This window comes from Populus alba, chromosome 19 (assembly GCF_005239225.2).
Source record: "Populus alba chromosome 19, ASM523922v2, whole genome shotgun sequence".
Lineage (NCBI taxonomy): Eukaryota > Viridiplantae > Streptophyta > Magnoliopsida > Malpighiales > Salicaceae > Populus > Populus alba.
Genome location: NC_133302.1, coordinates 17917947 through 17933773, shown reverse-complemented (window position 1 = coordinate 17933773; position 15827 = coordinate 17917947).

Below are 15827 nucleotides of genomic sequence, written 5' to 3'. Positions count from 1 at the left end.
TAGGTAGGGCTTGCAGATGGAGACTATAATGGTACAGCTGAAAAACCAACAAGAACGTCTACAATTTTGATGCCTTATAAATTTTGTTCAGTCTACAATTTGATGTTTTCTCGTCCAAGAAACTGTGATCTAAGCTTTGTCAATTTGAGGTTTAATTTTCTTGACTCATAAATGATGGGGAAGGTCATTTAGCATACGGATGTTTAATTAATTATAGCTATTGGCTAATTTGAAATATTAGAGTTGTTGCAAGAAAAAAATAATTTATTTATTTTATATATAGATATATAAAGACATAAAGACATGATTAAAAAGAAATAAAATCGAATATAAATATACAGAATTAGCTTTAAAAAGGAATTGAATTTAGATTTATGAAAGTCTAGGATAGAATATTTTGTTAAACAAAATTAAAGCAATAAAGAATTTAGATTCAAATTGTGTAATTGAGGGCCTCAAAAATATTTGGCTATATATATCCAATTCAATTGAATAATGAAGAATAGATTGCCTGGGGAATCTGGAGTCCTTCTTGCCCGATAGAAGAGGTGCAGCTCGATCCACCTCCCCTGGGTTGCTTTGCTTAGCAGGGGGAGCTAGCTATAATTGTTCCCTAGTTTGTTTGTGGCCCTCCATTTTAAAGTTGCAAAGACGATCTCAGATTGTATTCTATCGAAGCTCATGGTGATATATAGTTGCTTTAACTTCTCTTACAAATACGGCGTCCATATTTATTAGGTTAACAAAGTATTTGAAATAGTTTTCCCATGAATCACCTTGGTTCCTGTTTGAAATAAAAGAATCATCTTACCCAATAATTTAAATTTTTAGATGATATTTTAAAATATGATTTATATTATTTTTTTAATATATTATCTTAAGTGAAAAGCTTTTGGGTTTAAAACTTGTACAGCTTCGCATTACATGTGTTTTATTTTTATCAAATAAATAAAAAATATGAGATTTAAACTCGTGACCGCTTGGTTATCAAAACTCTAATACCATGTCAAAGAACTATCTTACCCAATAACTTAAACTTTTAAGTAAGATTTCAAGGTATGATTTATCTTATTCTCTAATATTGTTCGAGTATATTTACTTAGAGTTGATCGAGTCTAATGTTTTGATCGTGGATTGGTAATTGATTTTGATTGACCCTAGTCAATTTAAATATTAAATTATTTTTTGAAAAAACTCTTTAAACTATGTTATTTTAATAGAAAATTGAGTTTTTTCACTCTCTCAGTTTGGATTATATCTCTTCAATTCTTGAAAACGTGCAATGATTAAATAGATCAATAATTAAGGTCTTCAAATGAACAAGAATGTTATGAGAAATGAATCTACAAGATGTGAACATTGGATTAGAATATATTATCTTGGAATCATGAAAGGGGTGTTGTGCTAAGATTGAGATTTCTAGATGGAAATGAAAATACTTGTTAAATTAAGAGAGGTGTAAGGATATTTTTTTTGTATCATGTAAAAAGTTGGTGCTGCCTAAATCTTGGGTTTCAGTCAACAGATTGTCTGCTTATCATGGGCATGGAAGCTGGCTGAGAATTCCAATTAAATATATCCCAAAGTCAAATGTACGTGGAAGTCTAATCGCATTGTTATTTACATGCATGTAAATCCACATGACCTGAAAAGGCCTCAGAGGGCATGCTTAATTGTAATTAGAAAGCCTCTGTACAAGCATCAAACAAAATCCTATTTTCACTTTCAATTCTGTAATTAGAACCCATCTGCATGAGATATATAAATTTTTGTTCGTATATTCTGTAATTAGAACCCATATGATGACATGAACAAGTTGTTGTGACTAAGAAACAAGAAAAAAAAAACATAGAAATAAAGAAAGAAAGAAAGAAAGAAATGAAGGTTCTCTTATGGAAGAATGAAGACAAGGGGAGTCAGCAAAATGTGTCCTCGAACTCGGGAAAAATGATTCCTAATTTCTGAGAGTTCAAGCACCAAACCGATTGTTGGCATGCTTGATTCTTGTAGTGAGAGTAGCTGGTTATTGCATGCTGTTTGTGGGTGGTGGACTGAGGGCGATCCTTCTCGAGATCTTTCTTGGACATAAAATAGTGTCCTAGAAATACTATAAAAAAATATTGTCTTTCATGATAACACTATAGATAGAAAAAGTAAATAAAAATAAATTATAAAACTTAATTTTCAATAAATTTAATGATGTAGGATGGAATTGAAAAAAAAAATTAATTCAAAAAAAAAAAAAACTAAATCAATCCGGACTAACCTATCAAACTCGTGATTTGGGTCATGAGACCAAGATAATTTAATAAAAAACAAATTGAAATAAATTATAAAACTTAATTGTTAATCAACCCACTATTGAAAGATGAAATAAAAAAATTGATTAAAAAAATAACAAAAAAAAAAGACTAGAGTTAACTAGAATTAACTTGCTGAACTCGTGAACCAAGATATAAAATGAGGATAACCTCATAGAAAGTAGACTGAAAAAAATTATAAAATATAATTCTTAATCAACCCAATATTAAAGGATATGTTTAAAAAAAATCAATTATAAAAGAAAAAAAAATACTCGAATAAAATAAGTTTATCTATTAAACTTGCGGTCCGGCCGGGTCATGAATATATGATAATCTCATATATAATTCCATATGTTACTAGTGGTAAATAATATGGCTATGCTCTTGTTAAAAACAAGGAGTGAGGTCTTTGTTGCTCGGCTATGATGAGTTCCTTTTGAATTTCGGATTCTTCCTCATCTTCAATGGTCAGGTTTCTATTTTCACATATAAGTTGTGGCCAATTTCTGGTCCTGCTGAAGACCTCTGATTTTCTTTTGGCTGATATGAACTTCTAGCTCTTGCACCTGATGAGTTCTTATGAGTTTTTGGATTTTACTTCAGCTTGGGGTGATCAGGTTCCTATTTTTAGACTTGTATGCCGGATATGTGTACTGCAAGGAGCTCGGAGAAATTATATGTATAGATAAATTCAAGAATATTTGAGATCTCTTTTTGTTATTTAACTTTTAACTTAAAGATAATTTATATTTGATTTTTAATTAGTGTTTGTGTAGATGAGAAATAACAAAAAAGATTAAAAAGAAACTATATTATTTCATCTTGTTTTTTTACAAAATAAACTGATTGATAAACACTCAAATTAAAAAAATCACTTTATCTACATTGTAAAGCCTTTTAAGTTTGAAACTTGTATAGACTCATATTATTTTATCCTTGATTTTTATCAAATAAATAAGATGGTGAGATTCGAATTTACGATCAATTGATCATCAAAACTCTAATAATACAATGACAAAAAACTATTTGAACCTAAAAACTTAATTTATTAGACGAGGTTTCAAAATATAATTTATATTATTTTCTAACATATATTCACTAACTAAATTTAATATGAAAATGAAACCCTAATGCTTATGCTTACATGCACTCTTACGGTGAAGTGAGTATTTTTCCATAGGTTATCATGATGTAATTCGAACCTTAAAAGACTGTAATTTTTTTCCTTCTTAAATACATCAATTCAAATGTTAATAATATATTCAAGACATAAGAGGAGAGATTGTTTCCCTATTATCATAACAATATATATATATATATATATATATATATATATATATATATATATATATCGACATTTTCAAAGGTGTGTGGATAAAATCAAATGCCAGGGGTCAATCTGCTCAGATTTTATTAGTTTATCAAATATTAAATCTAACTATTGTAGCAGATTGGCTCCAAATGATTTGGTGATCTTGCATGGAAATGGTAGTAATTAATTACATTTTAAGCTGTTTGTCCTGTGGTTGCGAAAGAAGTTCCTACAATATTGCCTAGGTTTTGGGCATCGACACGAGATTTAAATACGATGTTAAATACAATAGTAGTCGATTTGGATATTGACAACAACATCGATGTCCAAAACATATGCATCGACCTACCTCTTTTAGAAATGAAGAAGCACTATAGAAAGAACAGAAAAATAGTGAAATAGTTATGAAAATACTTACAATTCGGAGTTTAATGTATATATATTAACTTTATCCAAGAAAATGTAAGGATATCTTATGGTTTGTTCCACACCCCTTGATTTTTTTTCTCCATGTAATAACAAGTTTTTTTATTTTTGTTTTTGTTGTAGGAGGGTATTCTCCGGTCTTTTCCTGACCAAGAGACTAATTTTTTTTGGAATGTCGTCGGGCACTTTAAAGGGAGTTCTACGACTAACAAGGATTCCAATCATGTTCGCCTCACCGGGGAGGATAGCCCCATGCCGCTAGACACGACCCTCTCCTTGGTACTAGTATTACTTGTTAAATAAATTTTATTGTCAAGATTGTGATTTGTAGGAGTCATCCCACAAATTATTATAGGAAACTAGCCAAAGTTCATGAACATGGTTTAATCTTTTCGTCGCTAAATTAACAACATTAATTAAAGAAAATGGAGAAGTGAGGAAAAAAACACAGAATAAGATGAAGTAAAATTGAAAAATTGAAAATCATCATAGACAAGAGTTAACGAAGACGATATATAATTGAATACATGTTATAGAAGACAGTAGTTTTAATGGCATGAAAACGACGGCCATGTGGAAGTCAATTACAACCCATAACTTAGATTACGTTTTAGGAAAACTTGCAGATCAACATGGAAGCTTTCTTTTTACTACTTCTGTACCAGGTTTCGTGTACGGTGTTTAGTGTGTGTGTGTGGTGTTTTGTGTCTCCTCCTCCACTCTCGGTGAAAAGTATACTCAGATTAAATACATGTCCATTTATGTACACTTGATGATAACTCAATATTTAATAGATTTATGCAAATATTCTTGTTGAAGTACTTGGTTGGTCAAATTAGTTAAACAATTGATGTTGTTAACTGTATATATGCGTTATAGGAAAAGGTTAAAAATATGGAAAGATATGGTCAATTTCATCCATATGACCAAATCCTGACATTTCACCCACTTACAAATTTCATCCATACTATTAAATTCTGACATTTCACCCACTTATAATTTCAATTATATACATATATCATGTGTAAATTATTTAGATAGTTTGTTTTAACATAATTTTGGCCCATTAGCTTTTTAATTTAATTTTACAGGGTTTAAAATGTAAAATTAAAGGATCAGAGATTTATTTCGATAAAAAGTGTGATTTGTCAACTTGCGTGAAAACTAGGGACTACAATGTGCTTTTGTCATTCTATCATTATCTTCAAGATAATTCCTATCTTCAAAATAATAATAGTTATCCGCTTTCAAATTTGATTCTTAATCAAATTCAAACTTCAAAGAAAAAAATAAGTTTGATTGAAACTTTGTTTCTCACACGTGAAGGGACTATGGTACTGTAAATACAGATCTCAGTGTATGCACAAAGAGGGGGAGACGATATAGAGAAAAAACAGAGAAAAAAATAAAGGAGAAAAAACAGAGAAAAAAATAAAGGAGAAAAAAAAACAAAGAAGAAAAATAGAGGAGACGATAAAAGTAAGAAAATAGAGGAAAGAGCCCAAAAAAAAAAAAACCAAGAACAGAGGGAGGAGGAGAAGGAGAGCATTCTCTAGTCGGTGCCTGCATTGTCGCCTTTGCCTTCGCCTTCGACTTCGACTTCACCAATTAAAGTCTTCTTCTTCTCTCTATTTCTATTTAATTAATGCAAAAAAAGTGCAAAGGTAATTTAATTACCTTCGCATTGTGCAGTGCACACGTGGGTTAAGCCACGTGTGCCTGTTGCCAGTGGTCAGGTTGGGCCAATTGGGTCCAGCCCAACCCATGTTGGTTGGGCTAGACCCGCCCCGTCCCCTAAAAAAAAAAGAAAAAGAAAAGAGAGTTGGCTGAATCTGGGCTTTAGGCCCAGCCGGCCCAAATTATGTTTAGTAAGGGTGTGTTTGGAAAAAAACACCCTTATGCCTTGGCAATAATTTTTATGCTCATTTTAGTTTGATATTGGCCAAACGAGCCCCTTTTCGATATCAAAAAATTCCAAAAATATTTGGGGATCTTTGTTGATTTATTTGTGGGCCCCTCGCACTTTGATTTTTTATTTATTTGTGTTTTGTGTTTTTTTTTAAAGTTATGCGCTCAATCTGTGGCCTATTATTGTTAAATGCAAATCTATCGTGCAATTTTTTTTTTATTTCCATCTAAAAATGGCAAATAATAATAAAGGATAAACAAGAAAAAAATGACTTAGAAAATTTCTTCTTCAAATTCATTTTTTGCAAAAATATTCACTGACGTCAAAGTCAGGAGTATCATATTTTTTGGATTTGTACAATATTTACCAACGCTAGAGTTGGAAGTATTCGTAGGAATTGTTCACTAACGCTAGAGTCAGGAACATGAAAGGAAGAATAAAAAAAAGAAAAAAATGAGAACAAATTCTTAAGCAATTTTAGACAAAACCAGCAATGCAGCCTGCCTCAAGTAAAATGTTTAGGGAGTGATAACATCTTTTCTTTTGCGTAATCAGTCCCGTACCATAGAATCTCTGTTAATTAGTTAGGGTTCCTAGTGACCATAATACTAGGTGTCGACTCCTTGAACAAGACATTTTCCCCTAAAAGAACAAGATGCCAGATATCTATTCTTTTTTTCCAATCGAGTGATAATTTTAATCGGTCGTTGTGATGTCCGGGTGTCACACAGCTAATTAATAATTGAATCCGATTATTAATTAAATCTTCCATTGAAAACCTAGTATTAGGGTGCTTTTCGAGATCATAAGAAAGTGTGTTAGAGAATAATATAACTCATACTTTGGAACCTTACTTAATAGCTTAAACTATTTGATTGAGATAATTCTTTGACATGATCAGAGCCTTGATGACCAAGAGGTCACGAGTTTCAATCTCATCATTCCTATTTATTTGATAAAAATTAAGCACAAAGTAGTGTGGGCCTGTGCAAATTTTAAGCTCAAAGTGCTTTTACTTGAAGGGGTGTGTTAGAGAATAATATAAATCATATCTTGGAACCTTATCTAGTATTGGATTGAGATGATTCTTTGACAATATAGTATAATGTTTATTCTCTAAACCAATATGAATTAAAGATTCCAGTGAAACAAAGCCAATTGCACTGATTAAAACACTAAAACTATCATTTACTAGCGAAGAATGTATAGGGAAGAGAGTTATAATTGAATTAGATTCTTCTAATGTGATCAACTGGATGATTAAAGAGTCTAATAAATCGTGGAAATTTCATGTGCTTTAAATCTTTGCATCCAGATTTTTTTTAGGTTTGAGATGGGTAATATAGTATTCAGACGTTTTGAGGAAGGATAATAGTATGGCATATGCCCTTGCAAAACAATGTGTTACTAGAAATTATGAAGTAATGACTTGGTTTTAACAATTTTTTCTTCAGATTACTTATATATTCTTTAATAACCATGGAGATTTTCAGGTTTCTAGCTTTTTTGAAGCTCAAGCTGATATTTTGATTTCATTAGTTGCTGAGGAATATAAAGTTGATGATCTAAAGAAGTAGATTGTTGGTAGTTTATAAGAGATAGAATTGGGCATGAGATGGATCTCTAACAGTACTCGACCACTACTGCCATGGTTGATGTTTCCTTTTGCTTGGTCTTTTTGACTTATGATGTAATTGTTTCCATGTGTCGGCTATGGTTTGTGCCTTTCTTAGGCTTTATTACTTTTGCTTATATATATAAAAAAAGATAGTTAATTAATAAACTACATATTCTCTTAGAAGCAAATTGAAATTTATACAACAACAAAAGGCATATTTTGTTAGAAGGTAACAGGAACTAATTGATACTTATTGCCCTTCACAAATATAAAAAAGATATAAAAATATGGATTTTAGATGGTAAAGGTCACTACATTGTTAAGTTATGTTCTACTATTCTTGATAAACTCTTTTACCCGAGTTTAAAGACATACAATGCAGTCATTTTGAAGTGTGTTTCTCTCCAAAAATTGAGTTTTTACTATGGTTAGCTATGCACGACAGGTTATGCATTCACTTCTTTTTAATTAAAAGAAAAATTATCTTAATGCAGGAAGATATATGTCCATTTTGTATTTTCTGGGGTTTTCTTTTAATAAGCAATATAGGTAAAGCCAAAGGTGGCAGAAAATAGGGACCCAAGTGGTCATCATATGAAATAGATCCAAAAAATGAAAAAATTCAAAGAAAACATAGTCAAAAGAATCAAAACCCAGATCTCCAGCCCTCGACAATTCCTTTCCCATAAAACCATTAACAATTTGCTTCATTTATGCTTGAATTGGATGCCATTAGCTTTCTGCATCATATAACCTCGACGATGTATCTAATGTTCATTCCAAACCCAACCAGAAGTGAGACAAGTAACAAGCAGATACAACATAGAGAATATATACATCTGAATTAGAGATTTTCATAGCTAGCCATGCATAAACTCTTCTACTCTATACGGACTTCTTGGTCAGCAACAATATCTGCAGTGTGATTACCCTCCTTCTTATTTTTTATAAGTAAAAGGTTACAATGTGAGCTTTCAATCAATCTGTTGTTACATAGGCTTTGGTGGTCGTCGGTTAATTTGCTGTGAATGTGGTAGTGGCGTGGCTGTTGCTAGTGAGAGGCTGGTCTTGGATGAGGGAGAGAGGAAAAACTGCTGTGTTCGGTGAAGATAAAGTAGATGGATTGTATTTCGGCTGGAAAAAAGGGCAACTATGGTGGTGTAAGAGTGGTCGGCGGTAGTGAAACCGTCAGGGGAGATGGAGGAGAAAGGTAGCTGAGGAGCTAGGATTTTTAAGTTTTTTTTTTTTTTTTGGCTCAGCTAACCGTTTGTTTCTGGCTTTTTTTCCGTCTCCTTTGATATGTTCTCAAGTTTTTTCAACATAAAAAAATAATATTTAAAAGATAGTAATCCGAGATAAATAGGGTTAAATTTATTAAAATACAACAAGATAAAATCAAAACAACCTAAATAAAAAAAACAAAAATAAATTATAAAGTTCAAGATCTAATAACTTAATATCAAAAATAAAAAAAAATCAAAATATATAATGATGAAGAAGCAACCTCAAGCTAACTCGATCTAAATTGATAAATCTATAACCCGTGATATAAAATTAAAATAAAAAAAAATTCAAAAGAAGTATGTAGCGAAATAAACAAGGTTCAAAAAATAAAAAAAATTTCATAAAAACCCGAGCTAACCCGAATTAACTTTACCAACCCACCATATTAATTGGGGTTATTAATTTATGTTTCTTTGAACTGATTTAGTTTAAATTTTCTGGCTCACACCCTGCATGCATGCATGGTTTATATGTAACACAAGCTTGTCAAGAGAAAACATGGGCCAAAAAGATCGAATTAATCTCTTGTTCAAATGGTCGATCGATCATGAAAATATTAATTACCATTATTTATGTTCGCGTGTAAATTTACAGGCGTTTACTTGTTCATCATGGTTTCTCCATCGTTGTCATATCAGAGGACCACCCCTTTCTTTTGGTGAGCTTTGGATGCTGAAACAGTCGGTTCACATGCATTTTTACCTATCTAGTTATTGGTGTTTATAATTGTACCCAGATATGGTATTAGTTTCCGTAGCAAGGTAGAATTGTTCATGTAGAATCTTCTTCTACAAATAGCATCCCGCTCTGTGGTCCAAAGGCTAAGTCATTTCCTGCAGGTGAAGCTTTACGCACAACCACCACCTCAAACACACGGTTAATTACATGGCACAGGTGTGATGATTTCTTTTTTCTTATGATAGATTTAGTTTCTGAGTAAGAAAACGGTTGATTCTTGTTACGATGAGTTAGAGTATATCAGTAGTTGGAGCTAGGGTTAGCATAATTAGCAGTTAATGGGACAAAGGAATGGCTTCAGACGAGTTATTAGACGCAAATGCATAAATAGGGAGCCAACTGCTACCACCATGGGAGGAGTGCAGAGGCTGCTTGGGCCACAACTCGAACCATGTACAGATTCAAAGGCCGAAAATCCAGTTATGCTTTGATCAGGGCATTGGTGTATCCTGTCTTCCTCAAGCTCCCATATACAGCAGTGATTCTAGCAGAACATATACAGCACTGTAGTCGCAGGCGTCTCTGTTTGAATACTCGAAGAGACTCTCTCTTCAAACATGGAAGAGGTTCGAAGTTCAGGTGCTAAGGGTAGCGAAGCGAGCGCTTGAAGATATTCAGAACTTGAACACAGAGGATTGCCAGCTTTGCCAATCAGTCACCCTTGACGCATTTACTTTCAGATTGTATCTATCATCAGAAGTGAAATGTTAAACCAGATTGTAAGGTTGCCAGAAGAATCATTTAGTGGTTTGAGTTGCATATTTAAATAAGAGGTCAGATTAATAGTTGAACTACAAAGGTAGAACGCTTTGACAGAGAAAGAAGATGGTTAAGAAATGGAATGTGAAAGGTCTAGTCAAACATGGAAGAAGCTTCTGAGCTCGCACAATGGCCAAACTTGCTCTTGCACGCATGGTCAACATAGGCACCTCGAGGAATTTTTCAAGGATTTTAGTCGTCCTGTTAGCTGCAACCGCTGAAACAAGGCCCCTTTAATATATATATATATATATATATATATATATATATATATATATATATATATATATATATATATATATATATATATATATATATATTGCAGTGCATAAAAATATGCAGTATTTTCAATAGTCAAGGTTGTTGCGAGAATGGCCTTGATGCAGAACCTGCGAATCGAATCGATCTGGTTCCAATCCAAATTCAACTTAATTAACTTTCAGCAACATACACAAGATTATGCAATGTGTGACGGAGGAGCGATTCTAACTGGCATCATGCATTTTCGCCGGAGTTTTACTGGGAAGAATCAAATCTTGGGAATGAATCCAAAGGGCTATCACCTTTCCGGCCAGATCTTCTGGCCTTTTCAAGCTACAATAGCACCCTTCACTAATGTAATAGATTGCTCCAACCACTATATACATGTCAATGCACTATTTCTTGTTTTTCTTTTTTGAAATAATAGAGAAGTGAACGATCCAGAATGGGCTTGAAGGAAGAATGTTCGGAAGACTAACACAACATTATCAGAGAACCCTACGAGTACTTCAGATCTGTAAGCATCCATAAAATATAGTTCAGGGGAGAACTGCTGCCGACGGAGGCGACAAGACTTCAAATCTCCGCTTTAAATAAACCATTAAAAGGGTGTTCATTAAGTTTTAAATTGTTTTTTATCAGAATTTTTTTTAAAAAAAATTATTATTTTTTGATGTACTAATATTAAAATAAATTTTAAAAAAATAAAAAATATTTATTATTTTACTATATTTCTAAATAAAAAAACTTTAAAAAGATAAATGTGTTTGCTTTTGATCGGTCAAGAAATAAGGCCATCTCCAAGGAAAAATACAAAAAAAAAAAAAAAAAAAAAAAAGCCGAAAAGGAAAAGGTCAATTTTGGCTTTCACCTCTCATTGAGCTCCACGAGGCGAGCTATATTGAGAATTAGTCAAAAATAACATTTCAGGTTGAAGGTATACGGATTAGAAAAGCCAAAAAAAAATTTAATATATTTTTATATATATAAAAAAAAAATTATGATTGAAATTGTATTAATTAGTTACAATTAATAAATAATTATATCAATATCAAATATATTATAATACAATTAGTTTTTTCAAATAGCTTTTTTCTATTAAAATGCATATATATAAAAAAAAATACTATATTTACACTGTTTAAAAAGCTAAAGCTATATTACTAATTCAGCCCCTAACATCCATTCCAGCTAACTGGATCTACACTCTAACCCTCATCTCTGAATGAAGCTGTCAGGACAAACTTGCTTCGAAATGCTAAATTTTGTATGGCAGATGGTCACTTTTTAGGCTAACAAGTGGTCTGGATAATGAACCCTATCTTTAAATAGGAAAATCATTTGCCTCAAAACAAGACGACATAGGGGTAAAGCATTTGCCATCACAACTTATCCAAACGAAGTTTAACATTTGCCTCAAAACACGAGAAACCTTGCATCATCTTGAATGTATGAAATGTATGAAATTTATTAAAAATATGACTACTAAAAGCCCCGCATCATCTTGCAGGTATTTTCTCCAATTACATTGTTGATTATATAATTACACCTATGTGGGTTCATTATTTTCAGGGCTGGCAACTGGATTTTCATGTTGTTACAAGGAGACTTACTAATGGGAAGCAACTACAAGATGAAGAACATTTACAAATAGAAAAGGGCAAGGTGGAGAACAAAATAAAATCACATAAACAAAGCACTTGGAAGGGGAAATGCTAAACCACTTTAACTGAATCAAAACTGTTTGATTTGCAAAAAAGGAAAAAATAATTCCATGGACTTTAAGATTGCCTATTAGCATAATCGGTATATATGACCTACAGTATAATACACAACAGGGAAAAGTTATGCACCAGACTAAAATTTTCCCGAACCTGTAATTATAAGATAACAAATTGTATAAGAGATCAAAGTTGCGATGCGATGCACACCTCAACTAGATACAGTCAAAGCACCAAAACAAGAAAGTGATCTCAATCCCTGATGCCAAGTTCAACCTCAAGCTCATCATCATCTTCGAAAAGCTTTAGAAGACGGGCATGCTGCTCTTCCCTCTTCTTCTTTTGCCAAATCTTAAACAATAACATGGTAAATCCAATGATCGACACGACACCGAGACAGGCTATTACCACCTTAACTCCCACTGAGCTTTTTGAATGACTCGCAGGTTTATTTGTATCTTTAGGATTCGCCGGGTCACTCGCTAAACCTTGAAACAGACAAGAAAATTTTGAAACCCAACTTTAATTAGTGAAATAAATGTTGCCTGTTCTGACTAAATACAACAGAAAACTCAAAATCAAGGTTCGTCATGCTTTAAGACAGCAAAAACTGCACAGATAGAATCATGAGAATTACATCTTACGCAATTAAATTTCAGGTCACAAATTGATAAATACAAGAAGAAAATTCGGGTCTTGAAACCATTGAACAAATATTATTCCTAAGAAATTGATTTTGTTAGCTACCCATTAGAGCTTAGATCCAAAATTGTCTAACTTTCTTGAAAGTGGGAAAAAAATGAACCAACCCCAACTAAAATTCATTATTTAGCATCTGTCTGTTTTCCTTGCTTAGTTTTCCCAGAAACCAAACAGATAGATTATCGAAAATTCAACAATTCAACAAGAAACAGAAACTAAAAACTAAAGAATCATAGCAATCCTGAAATTCCAAGGAGTGGGTATCGCATGTATCAAGTCAATACAAGTAAATCAAGAAAGAAAATGAAAAACAAAATGGAGGTACCTGAAAGAAGATGCAGAGAAATTGACAAGAAGAAAATAACAAAAATCTGTAGAGATCCAAACCCACAACAACTCCTCATTTTTTTCCTTTGTAAAACTAAGATCGTTGTGATAGAGAGGGAGAGAAGTAGCAGCAGTTTAGTCGGAAGTTGAAAAAATGATCACTTGCGTTAGTTGTGGGAGAGCTTTTATTACAATTCACACGTCTCTGGCATGCGACTGCTCTGATGCTTCCAGTTCTATGTTCACGTGAGCCTCACGTGACCAGTCATTGATTTTATTTTATTGTTATTGTTATTTTTATTTTTATTTTTATTTTTTGATATTTAAGGGATTAATTTAATTGATCATATTATCAGGTGAGTTCCAATGTTTTACAGCCATCGAAGCAAAAGAATATCATATAACAAAAGAGTTGAAATGGAAGGTGAAAACAATGTAGTTATAGATATATTTTATTATTTATTGTGATTGTATAATTATTTTTTTATCCTTGAAAAAAAACAAAGGTCTTGGTACCAGGGGAGTAAAAGGCTTTATGCATGGTCTTAAATCCAATTTGTTTGCTGGAAAGTAGTTTCTTTTTTAAAAGTAAATTTCGGGAAAAGTGAATTTCGAGAAAGTGTTTTCCGATGTTTGGTAGTGTAATGGAAAATAAGTTATAAAACACTATCTAGTGTTTGGTTATGTCATGGAAAATAAGCTGGAAAATAACTTATTAATATTTTATTTTTCTCAAGTTTATTAAAATAATAAGGAACAAATCTTACAAATTAAAAAATTTGAATGAGAATGAAATTGAAAAAAAAAATATAATTTCATAAATTATCTCAAATAAAATATATAATAATCAAAATAATAGAGATCAAATCTAAAAAATTTTAAAAAAATGAAAGATAAAGAAATTAAAATAATAATAATCAACTTTTCATAAATTATTTCAAATAAAATAAGTAACAATCAAAAGAATGAGGATAAATTTGATAGATAAAAAATTTTAATAAAAAAATGATAAGAAAAAAGCAAATAGCAATTATAAAAATAAGAATCAAAGTTAATATAAAAATAAAATTTTAAGAGATGAAATTGAAAAATAAATATTCGAAAGAAAATATATATATATATATATAGCAATCAAAAGTTTGAGGATCAAATTTAATATAATCAGCAAATAATGATATTTCTAAATTTTTCATAACTTCCCGAAAGTGTTTTCCGCCCAAATTTTTCAGGAAAACACTTTCCTGAAAACCAAGCCAAATTTTTCTTTTACTGGAAAATGTTTTCTGTTAACCAACTTTTCTAATGGCAAATAAACACAAGAAAGTTTGGAAAGTGATTTTCCGGAAACCATTTTCCGGAAAACAAACACAGCTAAAAAGAAAAACATTTTCCTAAAAACCAAGCCAAATTTTTTTTTTACTGAAAAGTGTTTTCCGTTGATTAATTTTTCTAATGGCAAACAAACACAGGAAAATTTGAAAAATGGTTTCCCTGGAGCTACTTTTCGGGAAACAAACATGGCCTTAGTGGTAATCAAAAAACCTAAAAAACAGATTAAATAAAAAAAATTAAAAAATCCAAACCGTGAAAAAAAACCAATTAAAATTTTGAAAAAACCGACTAGTTTTGGTTCGGTTTTGATTTTATAAGCTTGAAAAAAAAAATTAAACCGAATCAAACCAAACCCAAACAAAAAAAACAGGAAAACAACTGAGCCAAATAAAAAAAACCGAGCTAAACCAAGCCAAACCGGTTTGAACCAGTTTTTGTCCTAAAAAAACGAACCAAAACCAATTGGTTTAAATCGGTTTTGGTTTTTTTAAAAAAAAATCAGTTTTCTTACTTTTTTAATAAAAACCGAACCTAAAATAATCATCCCAACATGTTCTAATAGTTATTATAAAATTGATTAGCAATGTGTATGTTTTTTTAGTTTTTTAGTATAATAAAATTATTAAATTACTTATTTTTTAAAATTTGATTAACACGTCGTAAAAAAAACTATATATAGAATATTATAATGATTTCTAGAATTTCATGTTGATGGAATAACGGTTCTTTTTTCAACCGTGATGGTATTTTTTTATATATGAACTTAATCATTTGTTTTTTACATAGTATTTTATATATTAGTCAATAATATAAATTTTATTTAAATATTTTTTTTTTTAATTAATATAGTTCTTTAAGGTTTGCTGCGGAGAACTTATAAGCTTGATTTAAAAATATATCTCGATTGAAGATTCAAACAATTCAACTCCTTGGAAATCAAGTTGTACCGATAGGATAAAAGAGAAGACCAATGCCCTTGATTGTTCATGAAGAATGAGTGAAGAAATTAAATTAACAATAATAAAAACATGCAGGAGAAAACATGTGTATTGCGTCCTTGATATGTAGTCCTATGGAATGCCAAGCTTTACTTTTGGAATTAGAAAGTACTAATTTTGTGTTTCTAAATAAGTCA